General features: G+C 42.0%; 1 protein-coding gene across 1 annotated transcript in view; it reads left to right on the top strand.

The window, feature by feature from the left end:
* Positions 1-7,389: 7,389 nt before the first annotated feature.
* Positions 7,390-18,510, top strand: part of CDH17 (cadherin 17) — a 38,236-nt gene continuing 27,115 nt past the window's right edge. The window contains exon 1 of the mRNA XM_061371062.1: positions 7,390-7,564. The gene's annotated coding sequence lies outside the window, so the exon portion shown is untranslated. The remainder of the gene's footprint in view (positions 7,565-18,510) is intronic.

Below are 18,510 nucleotides of genomic sequence, written 5' to 3' on the forward strand. Positions count from 1 at the left end.
TGACTGGTTTTGAGCCTCAGTGGGAAATCCCTAAGGATTTTATCAGGTTGAGAAAATACTTTGAATGCTGGCCATGATTGTTACATGAAAAGTACAGTAAGGATTTCTCACACCTCTGAACAGAGGCTGCTGAGCAACCTGTGATTAAAAAGCAAGAATCACCTGGAGCCTTAAAGCTATGAGCACATGGTATCCCTCATGTGCGTGGGTTTGTGGTGAAAGAGATAAAAACAAATCATTCTTAAATAGGGTACTTGGTCTTTAAGCCTGAAAACACTTTGGAAATGTTACTGAGTACTGTTACCCCAGTCCCGGAGATGAAAAGAAGTGAAATGCTACGTTCAGGGAGAGAAAGCAGGTACCTGGCATGGTGGGGCCCTAATCCTTAATAACTTTGGGCACGACTGTGTTATTTTTCCCCTGACTATACTGGTTTTTGTGGCCACACCTCAGAGTTCAGTGTTGAGGTACAGTCACTACATTTTGCCCATGGGTGGCTCAGAAAAGCTGAATCTCCAGCCTAGTAGCTCATCTTCCTTGATGATGAAGGCAGTGAACTGCAACACTAGTAGGGTGAGAACTGGGTTCTGTGCATCTTTCATGCACCAAATGCTCTGGAAAGGAGTAAGCTTACTGAGTGCCCCAAATTACGTCTGCTGAGGGGATGACTTTTAGCAGTTCTCTAAGGGTGAAATATCACATTGCAGAATGACTCTGCATCTGTGCGGTATTCAGATCTCCCTGGAAGGGAATTCCTTATCTAGAATAACCTGTCGGCAAGAACAGAAAACAACATTTTGAATAGAGCACAGACAAGATGCCTGTCGCTAGATTTTGAATGAATGCTTTTGAGTTGGCATCATGCAATTTAAGGTTAATCCAGAGCAGTCTAGAGAATGATACTCGCTTCGATACCAGTTGTCAGAACTTTTAAACTCTCAGAACCTTTTCCTTATTCAGGAATGGAAACAAAATTGCACAAATTAAATGAGTCTTTAATATTGTTTTAAAGAAATGAAAGCATAGCTGAATACATCAAGCACATTTCCTTAGTTTGTTCTTTATGTCGAGCTATGGACCCAACAAATCTAAACCAAACAGGTTTTGAAGAAATATAAAATATCCATGTTGATCATACAGTCTTTAGGGGTAAAAGCCATCTGTGTTCACAGCATCAATTGATGCATAGATGGTATCATAAAAATTTGGAGTTATCTAGTAATTTTTCATGCCCTCACTCATCTCCTTCCACTCCTTTCCCGGATAACAAAATTTTCTTCTAAAACATATGATTTTTAAAGAAAAAACCCAGTGTGGTAGGCCCATTCCCCAGGGCTGTCACAGGCTGCCACAGAGCCATGTGGTGGTCATGCACAGCATGCTCTATCACCATGCTTTTCCCACGAGAATGTGGAACAGACATAACTGCCAGTCTGTCCTGTGGAGCTGCTGCTGGACCAGGGCTGGTCCTTCTGGATAACACAGCACTGCCTTTGGACCAAAACAATTTAAAGAGCTGTCTTCACCTTGTGTGCCCCAGTTAACCTCCCACTGGCTCTCTTGGTCCACCCTGAAGGCTTCTGGCTTGCCCTGACTTTTCAGGGAGAGCATGGAGGAAGCTGTGAGTGAAGAACCACCAGCAGTAGCATCCCTTCCAAGGGACTGATGCTTCTGTTCTCTCAGACCCCATCCGAACGTATTCCTGTCAGACCTCTGGGTGTGGAGTGAGATAGTTGGTGCTGAGCATCCACACTCAGTGAATTTCAGTGTTTTTCCTGCTTTGGACCTGGTCCTGTGGACTGAATCTCCACCTGGGATTGCAATGCCTGAGTTGCACTCCTGAAAGGCACCAAGAGTTTCACCTGAAAGGGAACCGGGTCACCTCCTGTGATCTTCAGAGCTCCAGTGAACTAGGCACAGAGGAAGGGTGGAGCTGAATCTGAGTCATGGTTATAGCTGATCATCACCAGATTATCAAATATAGAAATGCTTACTATATATAGTAGCTAATGTACCTGGAATGACTAATTAATACTAACTTAATCTGGAATGCTGACATTTCAAACCCTTAATATCCACAATCCCTCTGTTCATCTCAGATGTGAGTGTTCAAAACTGTGGAACGGATCAATCAGCGATTCTAATCACTCTTCTTGCTATTTATTAAGTCAGGGCTACAATGACAGATCCCAATGTGATAATTACAGTGCTGGTTTCAGAGATCTGGCAGTAGCTATGGAATACGTGAGTCACAGCAGTGAGCGCACCAAGGCCAAAATGGCAAAACTTACAGAGTCCAAATAAAATAAAATAAATACAGGGAAAAATAAATCTAAGAACACACAAAATACCAATTATAGTGTAATGGCTGTTATAAAAAACTCTTTTAAGAAGATAGATCGGATCAGCAATAGGAATAAGGGGTTATGTCTAGCTTTAATTAATTTAATCATGACACATTAACTGCAAGAAGAAAGGTTTAGTTGCACTTTGGAACAATACTATGGCAAGGAATTATTAATTATTATGGCACTACGTGCATCTGCAGTATTGCCCCTACGTATTGCCCCTACAATCAGCTTTCTCTCTGGGAGAGCTTTTTAGAGAACGCTGTGGCACCCAGACAGTCATGGAATCATGGAACACCAGGCTGGAAGGGACCTCAAGGATCCAACCTTTCTTGGCAAAGCATGACCTAGATGGGATGTGTCACATCCTGTTCAGCTGAATCTTAAAACTGTGCAGGGGTGGGAATCCACCACTTCCCTAGGAAGAATGGCTGATTGTTCTTATTGTGAAAAATTGTCCTCTTGTGTCCAATCAGAACCTCCCCAGGAGTAATTTATACCCATTACCTTTCACCTTTTTCCATGTGAGAAGATAGAAGGTGCTAAGGTGTACTAATGGTGTTCTACCGTTAAGATCTCTGGACTAATAAATTCTTGAATCTCCAGAACTGAACCCTACAACTCTTTCCTTGCAATGCCTCTGAAGACTGTGGAGCTGAACATGTTGCATAAAGCTTTCCTGTGTCTGACTCACAAGCACAGGAAGGACAGATCATGGTTTCTTTGGTGCTTGTCCACTTGTAGGACCCATATAATACTAAGTGTGTGGTAGCACCCAAGGCACATGTGGCATCCTGTGTTAAATTTATGCTAAACATCACACTGCTGGTTTTCCACATGCACTTTTAAACGTGGCAGATGGTGGGAGTTTTATACAGTGACCTCTAGGTCTGTAAATGTAGCCCTCTCCAGTTAAAAAAGGGAACACCATGTTATGCTCTTCGCCATGCCCCAGAAAAGCTTCAGAGAAACCTTGCTCCTGCCGTTGTTTCTAGAAGGGAACATGGGCCAGTGACCTGCCAGGCTAGGGACCCAGCACTGGGTAGGGACAGCTTCAGGAAACAGGGTGAATCCCACCATGACCAGGGAATCTATGATGTTAAGTGAGCAGCCCGACACTTTCCCTGCCTCCCCCCTCTCCGTGGTGCTCTCACCCCAGAAATATCCCACATTTCAGAGAGCCCTACCACCTCTCTCAGTGACCCCCTCACACAGGCACCTGCAATATTACTGCATTTATCCTCTGTGATCATCAGGAAAACGCATCAAATTAGTGACTTTTTGCCTGAAGACACTGAAATTCAGTGTACTGATTACTTGTGATTTTAGCAATTTTGCTGCAATGGGTTCCCTGCTGTCAGACAGCAAGGACCAGGCACCACGAGAGAGCACAGCAGTCCTGTGTAGCTTGCTTTACAGCACCAGCACTGTCTCACCACCTGGTTAATGATTTGCTAAGAATATGATGAGTGTAACACACTTCCTCCCAGTTCTGATTTGTATGCCTGAGTAATTATAAAATTCAATCATTTTCTAAGTGGCAGTGGTTTCTAAGCACATACTCCACGTGTATATACTCAAAAGACTCCAGTTAGACATGGGTTGCCCAGAGCCGAACTCTGACTGCTCTTTGGGTCAACAGGAGAAAGGGAAGGGGGAATCTTCAATGGGAAAACTCAAGAGTATCACATGGATAGACTGAATGATGTCTGACTTCTAACGCCTGCATCTATACATACTGCACACGGAGACTAGTGTTTCTTCCCTTCTTGCACTGTTGGTGTGTATGGCAAGCCCTAGGATGCCACATGCCCACTGGACGTGACACTGTCCACCTGAGGCAAGGAGAGCAGCAGGGGTGCTGGGGGAAGCACTGACAGGCACTGGGCAGGCAACACTGAATGCAGGGGTGACGGGCAGCACAGTGCCCACACCTCCAGAGGAAGGACCTCCAGCACTGCTGGGATTCACACCCATTCTCTGACTCTGTGTGGGTTTCACTGAATTGCTCAATGGTTTAATGTCCATGGACCTCGGAATAGACCTTGGTAACTTTTACACAGCCAGGAAGCTGTTTCTGTGACTACTTGTGGCTTTCAGTAATGTGTTTGCATTTCTCCAATTCACAGTTTTGCTCAGAAGTTGCTCAGGGTGTACTTCCTGTCTAAATACTGTTGAATCACTGAATGATGCCAATAAGGTGTTTTCAAGCTTTGTCATGGTAATATCATTTTATTTGCTTTTTAGCTATATTTTCAGTCTTCTGTGCTTCAAGATTTTCCTCTTCCCCTTGGTACAATCTTGCGACATGAATGGCTGCATTTGCTCCTCCTTGTTCAGAAGTAGGGATGCTCCCTTAAGGATGCTCCCTTGGCAGGGAGCAACCCCATGGCAGGATTTTTACCCATACAGAAATCCATCCTCTGATATTTTTGGCAAATTGATATTGCTTGGTTTAAGGACTTCAGACTTGCCTTGGAGAATTACTGAAAAGGAATCTAAGGACCTTTGAGAAGAAATACCCTACTTCTTTGGACCAGTGGCGTTTCCAGCCCTGTGCTGTCTTTGAAAGGAGGAAGCAAAGCAGTAATAGGACATGCTGTTCAGGGATATCATCTATGTGACCTTATGAACAGCAGTTTTTCACTCACTTTCTCCACTAGCTTTGTGAAACTGAAATTATCAGTCACTTCCCCTTCAGCCACCTTCTTTCCATGTCAAGTAGTCCCAAACCTTTCAGTGTTTCCCCTAAGACAATTGCTCAAATCCCTTAATTGTGTTCATTGCCCTTCTCAGTTCCTTCTACAACAGTCTCCTACCTGAGAGGCAGAGGCTGCAGCACATACTACTGAAGACGCTACATTTCAGAGAGCAATATAACATCACTTTCTAGCCTGCTTTCAGTACCCTTCTTGATTATGTTTCACCTTTGTTGGCGTATTTGACTAACATTATACACTGCTTTCAGACCAGTCAATGGTTACTGGTCACCTGCCATCTTTTTACCCACTCACTTGGTTTTCTAAGGTACTTCATCACCAAGAATAATTTTTATGTAAATTATGCTCCATTTAAATGCATTAAACATTTCTTTCATGCATTACTTTGAAAATGACTAATTTGTAATGCAATTTGTAATGCAAACTTGTCCTAATTAGGGATTTAAATACGTGTGTTTATCCACAGGATACAACTCCTATAGTCTTAAGTGCCACAAAACTTGTCTTCATAAGGATTATTGGACCAAGTCCTTCCCACAGATAAAAATCTTGTATGGACACCTGAAGAGGTGACAGGTTGGTGAAGGACAGCTCTGTCACCCCTGACAGTGGGATTACACCCTACAATGAGCAGGAGGAGGGATGCCTACATCTAGTCCTTGCAGATGTTTGCTTAAGCAAGTGGTCCACTCCATGTTACTCACAGCAGTGGCATTTTGAGGACTAGATGGTGTCCTTTTTACTGAATCAAAGAAGGACTAAGCGCCAAAAAAGCTCTGTTGTTTGTTTGTGAATAAGAAGTTACGTCATCTTTCCACAAGAGAGGGAAACACAGCATGGTTTCATCTGGTCTGTCTGGTACTTCTTTTAAGGTGTGCTCCTACCTCCAATGGGTGGGGCCTGGAAGTGCTCTGCACTTGGGCATACACTGAAACAAGATATTGTCTTGAGACTGAGTACAAACTTCTCTGAACTGCTCAGAGCTGGAGGCATGCTGCATGGAGACAAAGAACATTTCTGTGCAGGTATAATTTTCCATTTAGGTTGTGCATGCAACCTCTTCAATAACTTGCTGTCCAGATCACCAAAAGCTATTAAAAATGGGTACAATTCATAAGATCCACTAGCTGATACACATTTGCTCTGAAAAAAGTAATTTCATGTGTAGAATTTGGTTGAAAATAGGCCTCTCTGAGCTTACAGCAACCTCAGGGTTAAGGATGACATCTTAATTTTATTCCTGATCCCTTCCTTGACTCTGGATCCAACTACAGCCAGGCTACTTAACAAACATGTATCTCACTTTTCCCCATGCATGATGGGAGCAGCACTGCTTCCTTTTCTACCATATGTGGTTGAAAGATGTCATTTTAAATGCTATGCAAGGCTCAAGGATGGCTGGTATGTTTTGGGAGGTGCATTCCTCAGGATGCAGTAGATGACATCCAGCCCCACCAGCTCCCATGTGCAGCACAGAATTTCCTGCGTATAATCCTGACCTCAGTATGATAAGATGTGGCCTCTGCCATGTGGAGGCTGAGGACTGCCAGCTGGGAGAGGTCCAGGCAAACCTTGCCCACAGTCCAGCTCCACACCTGAGGGCCACTACTTTAATAGTTCCTACCTGCAGTGTTTCATCAGTGTGGTGATTAAGCACTCCTATTTAAATAGAAGAAAGAAATGACCAGAGTGCTTTAGATTCACAGAAGGATTTAAGTGCTTAGCTCTGGAAGGCAGTGTTTGCTACGAGTACCACAGGGACTTTACAGACCATTTGCATCCCTGGTGGATGGTATGGGCTACAAGGCTGCTGAAGTACAAGGCACCAGTGACAGTTCTGGTTTCCAGAGTGGTAACCTAGAGGGAAAATTGCTGCTTCCTGGTCCTGGTGTGGGAGTCAGAACACCTTGGTTACAACAGTCTAGACTGCCGCATGCTGTACAGTAGAGGAAGCCCTTCTGCAGAACCTCAGGCATGGTGCAGGCTCTGTCACTGTGCAGTTACTGCAGTGAATCTGGCTACCCTTGTCAAAGTCTTTGCTAAAGTTTACTGCAATACAAATAAACTAACAAACTCTTTCCTCTCTGAATAAAAAATGAGTTTAGCAGGACGGCAGGCAAGTGTATGTAACATGTATAGTTATACAGTGTTGAGATTCTGACCTTGAACCAGGCGATTAAAAATTGCATGTGTCTTCAGAAGCCGCATTATTCCCTGGATGCAGTATGTGTCTAAAGCAGTTACAGAAATACTAACCACATTTGCAGAAATAGAAGACCATATTCAGCTGTTGACATGTAAGTCTAGCTAAAGAAAATGAAACTACTTGAAATCTAAATGCAAAAAAACTACAGTTCCTAAAGTGACTCTCCACCGATCTGCAAGATTTTAGCAAAGCAGAAGGCTCCCTGCACAGCACCTCCGAAAATCCCCAGGAAGACCATGCACCACTGACCCCCTGCCCTGCCCTCTTGCAGTCCTGCCATCCTGGCCTGTGTAAGTAGCACTACTGCTGCTCACTTCACAGGGCTTCTCTCTCAGTTGTGGTCTTTGCTATTTTGCAGAGGACTTTGCATTAAAAGCTACTAGCAAAAATAATGAAGCCAGATGTGCTGCCTGGCTGCCTGGCTACCATCTAGCTTGTCTGTCCATACAAACTTGGCACTAATAGCTCAGCTGGAAGTTGACCCCTTCAGCATGGCTGACCTCTACCAGTCCATGGCTGATCCTTACCGGTCCATACTCCCTCAGCAAGCATGGCATAGACAAACAACTACAGGCTCCTTGTCAAACTGGGAAGCAAGCCAGGCCCTTGATGGGCATAAAAGAACTACAAGTTTCTGTTTGGAAATGAAAACAGAGGAGTGAGCTAGTGACCTTTTGGTTTTGAATTCTCTCAAGCCGACATAAGTAAGGCCCTTAAGAATGTTATGTTTTCTTTATTTTCATTTTTGCCTTTATTTCCCTTTGTCTTGTAACTCTTCCCTTTCAAAATGCATGTACATGAGAGTTCGATGTGGCCTGGAACTGTAGCACAGCCAGCCAGAAAGTTTTCTTTCTGCCCATAAGGATAGTAAGGTAATAGCAGGAGTGAGATAAGTTATTGTTTGAATTGGTAGTAACACACAAGGCCAGCATCCCATTTAGAACTGGTGAGACAGCACCAGCCAATGGAGGAGAGAGCAGGCTTGCTCTGTGCCAGTTGCCCACTTAGCCCAGCTGTGCTGGCTGCTGTAGGTGACTGCTGTGCCCTGGCTGTCACTGCTGTGGCTGGTCCCACATGTTTCTCCTGGAAGCTTCCCTGGGTCCACACAGGATCATCACAGCTCTTGTCCTCAGCACTAGATTATATTATGAAATAATTATCCATCATTTGTCTAGAAACTTTGTTCCTCCTCTTAGATAGCCTTACTATTCTAACAAAAAGCCAGCCATGTGCGTCACAGCACCAGCCAAGATAACTTCCCCAGCAATAGATTGAACTCCAGTTTTCAACAATCAGTAGAAACCACCATAAAAACAAGCTTTGACTGCAGCTGTAATCTGCATCTTATGTAGATCCTCACAGGAGAGTCACAGTTGTCCAAACACAGAAGCAAAAGTCACCTACAGAAATCCCCAGTGGCATGAAAATATATTTCAGGGGGGCTTCTGATAAAAACTTTGGGGATTTTCCTTTAGATTGAGTAAAAATTAATAACAAAAATTTAGATCAGTACTACAGATACATGGAATCGTGTTAAGGATAGAAAGTAAAGTGTAAGCGCGCAATAGATAAAGAACTAATGCTTACAAATAAATTAAGAACACATGCATTTATGTGTTATATGACTAAAGTATTTATTGTTTTTATTATAGGCAATATATAGGCAACATATAGGCAATAAGGGTATGCTATTTAAATGGAAATTATTCAACATTTATGTAACATTCCCTTCCATGTGTCCTTTGCAGCATTTCCACTGTGTCAAACACTTGTGCTTACTCAACAAACTTCTTCCTCTCTGTAAATAATCTAGAAAATATCTACATAAACATACATGCATAACTTCCATAGTAGCTAGATATTAAAAGCAAAGGAAAACAAACCTGAAACCAGAAAAGCTGACATTCATTCTTAAAGTGTAGCAAAATCTGCAAATATGGTGTATTTAAAACTGGATTCCAGAAGCAGACAAAAATAAAGGGGAAAAAAAAAAAGAAGCAAATTAAGGAAATAAATCTGCTTCTGTGGTGCTCACCAAGCTTAATTTAGTACAAACTTGCAGTGACATAAAGTTACCAATTCTAAGACTAATTAGTACTTTGTAGGAATTAACTGCAAGAATCCTGTTGTAGTCAAACTATACACACACAAGTCTGTCTTTTATTTATACTTATTTTACTTCACCATTTACCAGGTCAAAACCTGCTACTTCTCTCAAGCCTGCTTTTGAAAATAAGCAGAACATCAAATATGCTTGTGTTTCTTGTGTTTCCTTCTTTCTTTTAAAGTGTTACTGGAAGCAAAAGGGCTCTTAATGGGGATTAATAAAATAACTTGATTTACATTTTTAAAGTAAACTCAATTCTTTGAATTTACTTAAAAGACTTCTAAAACTAAAGACAGAATTTAAGAAAGAATTAAAAGAAGTGTCAATGTCTGACAAAGGTTATCTTGTAGTTGGTCGATACTGTCGTGGTTTCAGAAATAATTCCTCCTTTGCTGACTGTTGCACTGGAAACTGCTGACTTTGCATCAGAGCAGAGGGAACACCTGCAAATGTCTCAGGCAGTGTGGTGCAAAGCATTGTGAGGTGCTATAAATGAAGTTGACTTGGACGTTAGATGTCAGATTTTACACTTTAAGGGGCTTTACAGGAACATTCTCTTTCCAGCACAGATGGTTACCCCCCTCAGCCACTGCTAGAAGAGCAGAAGTGATGGACACATCTCCTGACCAGCTTTTCCTAGGCTCCAAATATGAGAAATACATTTAAGAGAAGTATTAGACAGTTTTCCACAAGCAATGCAACACCATAACCAAAAGATGTAAATAGATTAAGGCTAAAAGAAATTCAGCAATAACCTATTAAACACAGGAATCTGAAGGCTGAACTAAAAATTAAACTGTTTTTGAAATAAATAGAAATGTAGCTAGATATGTTTTGGGCAACAAAGGACAAAAAACTCCCCACCAGTTTTATTAAAAAATCCCAACCACCTACCACAAAGTCCAATACCCTGTCCTTAGTCCATCTCTCCTGTCTGTGATCTCATCACAGTAGGTTGAATGAACATCAGAGGCATTCAATGTGTATTGCTTCTCTTTCTGCATTATCTGCTCATTGTGCTGTTTAATTTTTCAGCAAGAGTAATTCATAAAAATAGTTTACAACCAGCACTACTGTTTCAGGAATATAATTCAAAATCCTTAGACTGATAACAACCTCTTTATATTTCAGGTCAAAGATAGGAGCTAAATATCTCTGTAGTTCCAAACAGCATACTAATTCATTTGGAAAATACACAGAAAGTTCTGACTGTGAAGTTGAAGCAATCCTATTTTCTGCTTGATAGTTTTCACAATACTATGAATATGTGAGAAGTTGTCTTTTGTTCAAAAATGTCTAATCTTCATAGCTATAAAGAAACATGATGAGTCACACAGCAAAAGGTGAACAAAATTACATTCATTCATGTTGTTGTTCTTTTTAAGACCTATTTAAGCCTATCATGGTGTTTTGGGGCCTGAATTATGGTTTTTGAATTCCTGGAATTGGTGGCAGCACTGCTTTTGTGGAAAGGAGATAATTTTACTTGCAGAGATCTTGCAGAATTGAATTAATACTTGGAACTCCTATAATGAATTATAAATGTAAATGTATCATTAACCAGTAACTGGTGTAATTTATTCAATATCCCAAAAACTGCTGGGTCCACTTAGCACTTACAGAAGACCCATTAAAACCAAGAAGTTCAGACAAACTGGTCTCCAGCAGGCTGGGTTTTGTTTTATTGATGTGCTACTGAAGCGTGCTGGTCTCCCTTTGGACTGGGAGGAGAATCTGCCCATGGCAGTGAGCTTGCTCGGTGCCAGGAATATTGTTTGCTCAGCCTTACACTGCTGTACCTATGCTGGGGATATGGTCTAGGAATTGCTACAGACAGCAAATGCAGAAGTAAAAGCAGGCTAGAGGTGCTGCTCTGACCTGAGTGCAGCCTAGCACACCTTGTTGGAGGCTGGGGTAAAAGGAAATGGCTTTGTGCTTGATTTTCTAGTGACACCTTTAACTTCGTGTTTGGGTTCCCCCGGAAGAAGTTTGTTCTGTGTTCCTGTTGTCTTTGGCCATGAAATTAACCCCTGAATGCACAGCATTTAGTTTCAGCCTTGCTGGCCCTGAATCCGTGTGGTCTAGGTTGGGTGCTGGTACCAACAGCCCAGGCCAGCACTGGGGCAGCTCTGCTCCAAGGCTACCAGTTCATGCTCTGGCTGCACTGAGCTTGAGATGCAAAAAAGCACAGGTAGCTCTGTACTAATGAATTTATCCTACTGACTGCCCTTCTAACTTGGAAGGTGATGAGACACATGCAAGTCTGAGATGTTAAAGTGGGAGGTGAGGGAGGGGATCAAGTCATGCACCTTCCGTTAATGTCAAGCAAACAGACGTGTATGTTGAGGGAGGCATTTCTGTACAAGTCATAAGTGAGGCAGGGAAGGAGCTAAAATGGTTGCACTCTTTGGAAGTACAGAAGTGAACATGAAGTACGTACACTGATAGCCTAATACCACAGCTATTTAGTCACAGAAATAGTCCCTTGAGGTCCCAGCTTGCATATGGTGTGCCAGTGAAAGCTGGTTATCCACTGCTGCTAGAAGTTAAAATTGTGTGGTATTTCTGTCAGTTTCTATTCTAAGCACAGGAACTAGTACTTTAAATACTGTTCATTGTAGGTGGCTGTCACACACAATATGCACAGTCCTGTCTTGCAGACCACAGGCCTTATCCTCTAATGGCTCATCCATGTGACAATGTCTTGATCACCAAAGTAGGTAATTGAAATAAGCTAGATACTTTATGTTTGGCTTGGCCAAACAGGAATGGAAAGAAAGGAACGTAAAATTCCTTCCAATAGATAAAGGTCAGTCTCAGTATTGATTCAGGTTTGTGCTATGAGCCATGTAATCTGACTCTGAAATGAAACAGTCAGATCCCTAAAAAGTTTCAAGTCCACTTCTAGCACTTCTCTGGAAGTTCGTAACACTTTTGGCATAAGGCACAGCTTAACCAGATCTCATGGTACTGCTGAGATGAGTGGTAATAGGAGTGTTCTGTGACAATTTTCCAGCAGGTATTACATTTATGGCCTTCTGACAATTCCTCTAAAGAGAATGTGTGCTAAAACAAACCCTGAATTTTATATTTAGACATAAAGTGCATTCATTGCTAATCAAAATCGATGCAAATATTTAGTCCTTTGCTCTCTGTCCCTGGTCTTGTCAAAGGCTTTAAGGAAGACAACTCAATGTTGGAAATGCAGATATCATTTATGGAAACATACTATGGGAACTCAACTGTCAGTAAGAATTCCTATGAGTTGAAGTTTGCTGCTCTTCTTGCTATTACAGTTGCTGTACTAATATTTATGAGCAGTACTGTGCTCAAGAGAGCCATTTGGTATCTTATCAGGCTGTAGAAGTTCCACCCTGTGATGTAACACAGTGTCAGTATGAACACTGTCTACGTGGAGAAGAGATGAGCTCAAACCAAGGGGCGAATGAGCCAGGATTTTCTGATGCTTGTTTAGGGAAAGAGATTTCTTTGAGCCCATCCCATCAGAAGCATCTTGTTATAAACTATAATGTTGAAGCAGTTTTATCTTCACTGGTCAAGATCTCCATTCTTCGGTTTATATTAGCATGGCAACAATAAATCCCTCCATTTAGAAGACTCATTAAACTTGAGATGGGGGTGTTGGACTGATGCTCTGTCGCTGTTTTTGCACAGCCAGGGCAAAGGCAGAGTCAGAAAAGCCTGAGTGGCAGAAACTCAATTTGTATTCAAAGCTGGGCAGGTGGGAGGGAGTCAGACAAACGGCATCAGCTTCCAGTTTTTGAAAGATGTTTTCAGTGAAAGGTTGCTTTTCCAGGTTCCCAACTGAGCAGTGGGACATGGGACTGCCCATGCACTGCAGATTTCTGTGTGTGGTCCAGTGAATTTCAGTTTGGCTTTACTACTTTGTAAGTCTGTCACCATGTGCATATTGCATATTGTAACAGCAGTTTTTACTAAAGAGGTTGAGAACCAGATATAAGAAAAGTATGAATACTGCTGTGTTTTTTTCTCAAGATACTGGAGTAAAAGCTAACCCCAAAGCTCCAAGACATTGGTCCTGACACATCTAATAGGGACAGTGAAACACCTCAGAGGTCAAACCCAGGAGGTGAGGAGGTGAAGCAGTGAGCTGCACAGTGCTGGGAACAAGGGAAGGCTAAGCACAGGGTTGAACATGGGTGTCTGTCCTGGCTCCGGTGCTTGGGTGCCTGCAGGAAAGTGTTTGTGCTCCATCTGGGACCCAGAGTCCCAGATCCCTGCCAGGGTCTGTGGGGATTTCCTGATTGTGATTTCTGATGAGCAGAGAAGAGAAATGAAGGGTACCTGAGTCCTGCTTCAGTTTGAAGGCCCTAAGGCCATCTGCATTTACATGTGTGTGAATAAACAAAAAAGAGTGTCAGACTGCCAGTTTGAAGTTTGTTTCACAGAAATCATAGAAGAGTTAGGGTTCGAAAGGCCCTTAAGATCATCTAGTTCCAACCCCCTGCCACGGGCAGGGACACCTCACACTAAGCCATGTCACACAAGGCTCTGTCCAACCTGGCCTTGAACACCACCAGCGATTGAGCATTCACAACTTCCCTGGGCAACCCATTGCAGTGCCTCTCCACCCTTAGAGCAAAGAACTTCCTCCTTATATCCAATCTAAACTTCCCCTGTTTAAGTTTTAACCTGTTACCCCTTGTCCTATCACTACAGCCCCTAGTGAAGAGTCCCTCTCCAGCATCCTTGTAGGTATTATGTCATAATGCTATCATAATTTCTAAATAGACTATAGCTGAGGAAAGACTTGGGTTTCCTATTTTGTTTTGACACAGTATTACATTTTTTGATCTGTGCAAATTGTGGACATGTCTTTATATGTATTGAGTAATGACTGAAAGAGGCAAAAATATTGCTGCTTCTGCATTTATAAGGAAAAAATATGATTTTTAAATATGCAGTTCACAACTTCTAATGCATATGCTACCCTGAGATGTCATGAGAATTAGCTAGAAGACACCAGCACACTGAAAGAAAGTGAATTTCCCTGTGCTTCAGTATGGAGCTCAAGTTTTAATCTCCTTTGGAGGTCTTGCAGTAAGTAGTGTAAACACCAGTAATCTCTAGAATATGCATTGTTTATTCCAGAAGAGCCATTTGGTTCCATTATGTCATTGCTTGCAAGAAAAAAGAAGGAAACTAGAATCTGTCATCTTGACCTGGTCAAGTTTAACAGCCCAGGAGTTTAACAGCATTAGCTCAGCACCTGACAGGGGCCAGGACCTGAAGGCAGCAAATAAGGGATCTTCTCAACAGGCCTCTTCTGCCAGTGGTGAAGAACGCAAGCCAGTAGGATCTATCTGTGATGGGAGAGGTCAGACATCTGTGCCTGGGGCGGTGGGGACTGTGGCTAAGAATACTACATGTGTGGGCAATTTCTGCAGGGATGGGGCTGATCAAGGCCTTCAGGGAGATCCTCTGGGAACAAAAGTGGGGACATGCTGCTTCAACAGAGCCAGTCATGCTGCTGATTGAACTTCCTCCTGCTTTGAGGGTGGCCACACCTACCTATGAATGAAACCAGCCTGTGATATCTCTGCCCAAGTCCTGGTGGGGATTAGTGAACTGCAAGGTAGTATCAATGTCAGTGCGAGCCAAGAATGAAGTACCATGCGGGTCAAAGACTGCTGGAGGAGGTGGCTAGGCTAAGACACAACAGCGGCTAGGAGAATTGTATCAATATAATGGACATGGAGTCCTCCAAGGGTAGCCAAACAAAGATGTAGAAGACATAGAGCAGCAACAACAGCGGGGTGGAAATGGACTGTGAGCTTTGCTGAGGAAGGACAGAGGCCATGTCTTCTAGCAATGGGCAATTCACAATGACAGCTCCAAGGAAGAAAGCTAGCAGAGAGAGTCTCTGCTTGTGAGACAGTGTAAACCTTTTTAGTTACCTCACCCGAGCTACTGGTGGTCTGTTACCTGCTTCCCCAGACAGGATAACTGATCAGCTGAGAATTAATGTTGGCAGGTGAACACTGAATATCGAGTTCTGGGAACAGGGATGCCTCAAGAAAGATTTTTATCATTCAAGGCGAGTCAGAAAGCCTCATCTGGTGGGTAGGAGAACAGAGTTGCACAAGTTGTGTAGCTTCATCACCAAGAATTGGTACTGTGAACTGCTGAATACATCTGCATACCCTTTTTTGCAGGGACCTTGCTGAACAGTCAGTGCCATGCTTTGTTGCTGTCCCAACACATGCCTACCTAGTTCACCCCCATGCTTACACCCTTTACCATGGTGCCTCTTGCTCTGCATGATTGCTCACAAAAATGTTTCATCTGATCTTTTGATTCATGCTTTTTGTCCAAGTTCCCTCTCCTCAACACCACATCTTCCACTGTTGTATAAACATAAATCATCTCAACATGAGCAGGGGTATAAACAGTAGAAAGGGCAAAGTTATCAAAATATAGGCCCTGTAATACTTAATTTGCTCTCAAGATTATGAGAGCCACAGAGATTTGGCTGAATAATTTGAGACTGGACTGTTGTATGAAAGGGTAAAGTGCTTCCGAAAGAACTGACAAGAAAGAAAGTGAAATGTTGATGGGGATGAATATATTTATTTTGGAGTGTTGAGTACAGCTGGTGGGGCTGATATGAGTGTATGGTAATTATACCACAATGATACCACAGTCTTTGCAAATGGAAAGAAGGATAAGGAAAAAAAATATGCTGGACCTGAAAAAAACATATTTCTATAAAATAAGATTACCAGTAAGAGGAATTTCATAGGAAACAAACCAAAGAAAAGCATTAGCAGGATTGACCAGGTCTCTTTATAAATTGAACAAATGGCATAATATGTCCCAATGAAGAAGTAGTATTAGGAAGGGTTGTAAGAATAAACTACTTAGTTAAATCAGAGTTCTTTGCTGTTCTCAAATTCACAAGGAAGCACAAAGACAGTCATAAGTAAGCTACACCATTAAAGGTGATTGTATAGCACAGGGAAATGCAAACAAAATCAGAGCTAACAATGCAATGAAGATAACATGAAAATACTTTATAAGTGCACTGGTCAGAGCTGTATCATTTGGAAGATTCTGTTTGTAAGAACCTGTCCTCAGCAGCCTTGGAAAGTCTCACCCAGGAGAATCTGGGGCACAGCTCATCAGCAAAGGTTGAGAGTGACTAAGCAGTGTCAGGGCAACAATGTGAGTGAGCAGATGTCTGAAAGTACCACAATGCATTACCTGTGGAGACAAGGAGTGGTCATTGTTTGCACTTTTTACAATCAGGAAGGTTGCAAGTTTAGCTGACTCTGCTTCAGGGGAAGCAAACAAACTAGATGACTAGAAACTTGTGTCTTCTAAGCATTATTTTTCTATGGTTCTTTTTTTCCTCCACTGGTGCTAGCTCCTTTTGAAACATATTGATGACGTTGTGAAGTTATCATGCCCTAAGAGAGCCGTGAAAGAAGTATTTTCTAAACAAACAGAAAGGGAAAGAAACTGAGGTCAGGCAAGTCCTGTTAGTTTTGTGGGAGTGGAAGAGGGGTGTGGAGAGACATAGGGTGAATTGAAACAAGGAATAGAAGTAAAAAGACAGAAAGAAAAAAAATTAAAAAGGAGAGAAGGAGGAATGACAAAGCTGATAAATGGGAATAGTGAAAAGGATGTGACTAATGATATGAGAAGAGTTGTTTCTGGAAAAACTGACTCACTGAGCAATGATTCGCACAATAAACACCTGGAGGTTTGCCTTCTTTTCATCAGATTTACTGAGAGAAACAGCTGGCTCAAGGCACCAGTCTCACTGCTGAGTTTCTTCTTGTGATTTCATCTGTGGCACAATGTTATGACTGTTGTAAAGCCTTAAGTGCTTCTGGACTTTGTAATGAGTTTGACATGGGAGATTTTTTTTTTCCTGTGTGGTTACAACCTGTAAGCCGTTGCTGTGGCTGGGAAATTATTTCAGCCAGAGAAAGATACTGGGGGTGAGCAGGCTCACATCTTCCTCTGACTTAAAAAATATATAGGCATTCAATTAAGTATATTCTGTACCTTGAATTTATATACAATTTCCCTCTGTGCTTCCTAATAATTGGACTTCCAAGCAGAGATATGAGTGTTTGAAGAAAAATACCTGACTTGTTTTTGTGGTTCTGACTTCTGACATCACAACACGAGTTATTCTGGACTTGTCATGTGAAGGAGGACTAAAAAAAAACTGACATTAGCATTTTGTTTATGTGCGTTTGTACTTGCAGCATGGATTGTTGCTGTTTTGAATTGTATACTTCATGCTGAAAGTACCGCTCTTTCATATCCAACTAGTACACAATTGATCTCCATGTAAGTCATTTAAAGTCAACATGTTTCCAAGAAAGTTCAATTCCTACCCTCTTATTATATTTACTTTGAAATCATTAACAATGAGCTCTAATGCTTTTATGGAAACTGTTGGTTTTGAGCTGTGTTCTAAAGATAACTCACTGCTAGCAGACAGCTTTGAGAAAGTCTGAATCATTCTGAGTGCATAAGCAAATGGAGAACAGTTGTGTTTGAAAGCACGCTGAAAGCACAGGGTTTTTCCTGGAGAAACAAACACTGATTTTGAGGGAAAAGTGTGATCTGAAAGACAAACAGAAAGCTCACATTTCCCAGAACTGTACACCTTCCAGCTGTAATAGATTCTAGACACTTCTTTCTTTGGATACATAAGTCAGAAATTGATGTGCTACGCAGATAATTTAACAACTTTCAAGAGCAATCTAACATACTGGGGAAAGTGAGAACAGAAGTTAGAACCTGGATGAAAAGTGACATTTCATGAGAGAATAAAATAAGCCTGTTAAAAACTACTGAATAAGCATGATATTAAAAAGTGAGTTGGCAGAAAGCATAACATTTGAAGGATGATGATTTAAAACTTGGGGTTTTTTTCCAAATATATTCTATTTATTATATATTTTACTATAGTCCTTTGCAGTCCGGTTAATTTCCGTTTCCCTTACTACAAGTGCTATAATACAGACACTAGCAGGGCTGGTTCCCTTGAAGGGGTGAAAACCTTAAACAGAAATAAAAGGTGACCGATGGGGGAAAGGAGTGATTACCTCCATTATGCAATGAGCT

Source organism: Neopsephotus bourkii, unplaced genomic scaffold, assembly GCF_033783945.1.
Source record: "Neopsephotus bourkii isolate Nb327-2 ecotype Australia unplaced genomic scaffold, CSIRO-AGI_Nbou_v1 NB_1558, whole genome shotgun sequence".
Classification (NCBI taxonomy): domain Eukaryota; kingdom Metazoa; phylum Chordata; class Aves; order Psittaciformes; family Psittacidae; genus Neopsephotus; species Neopsephotus bourkii.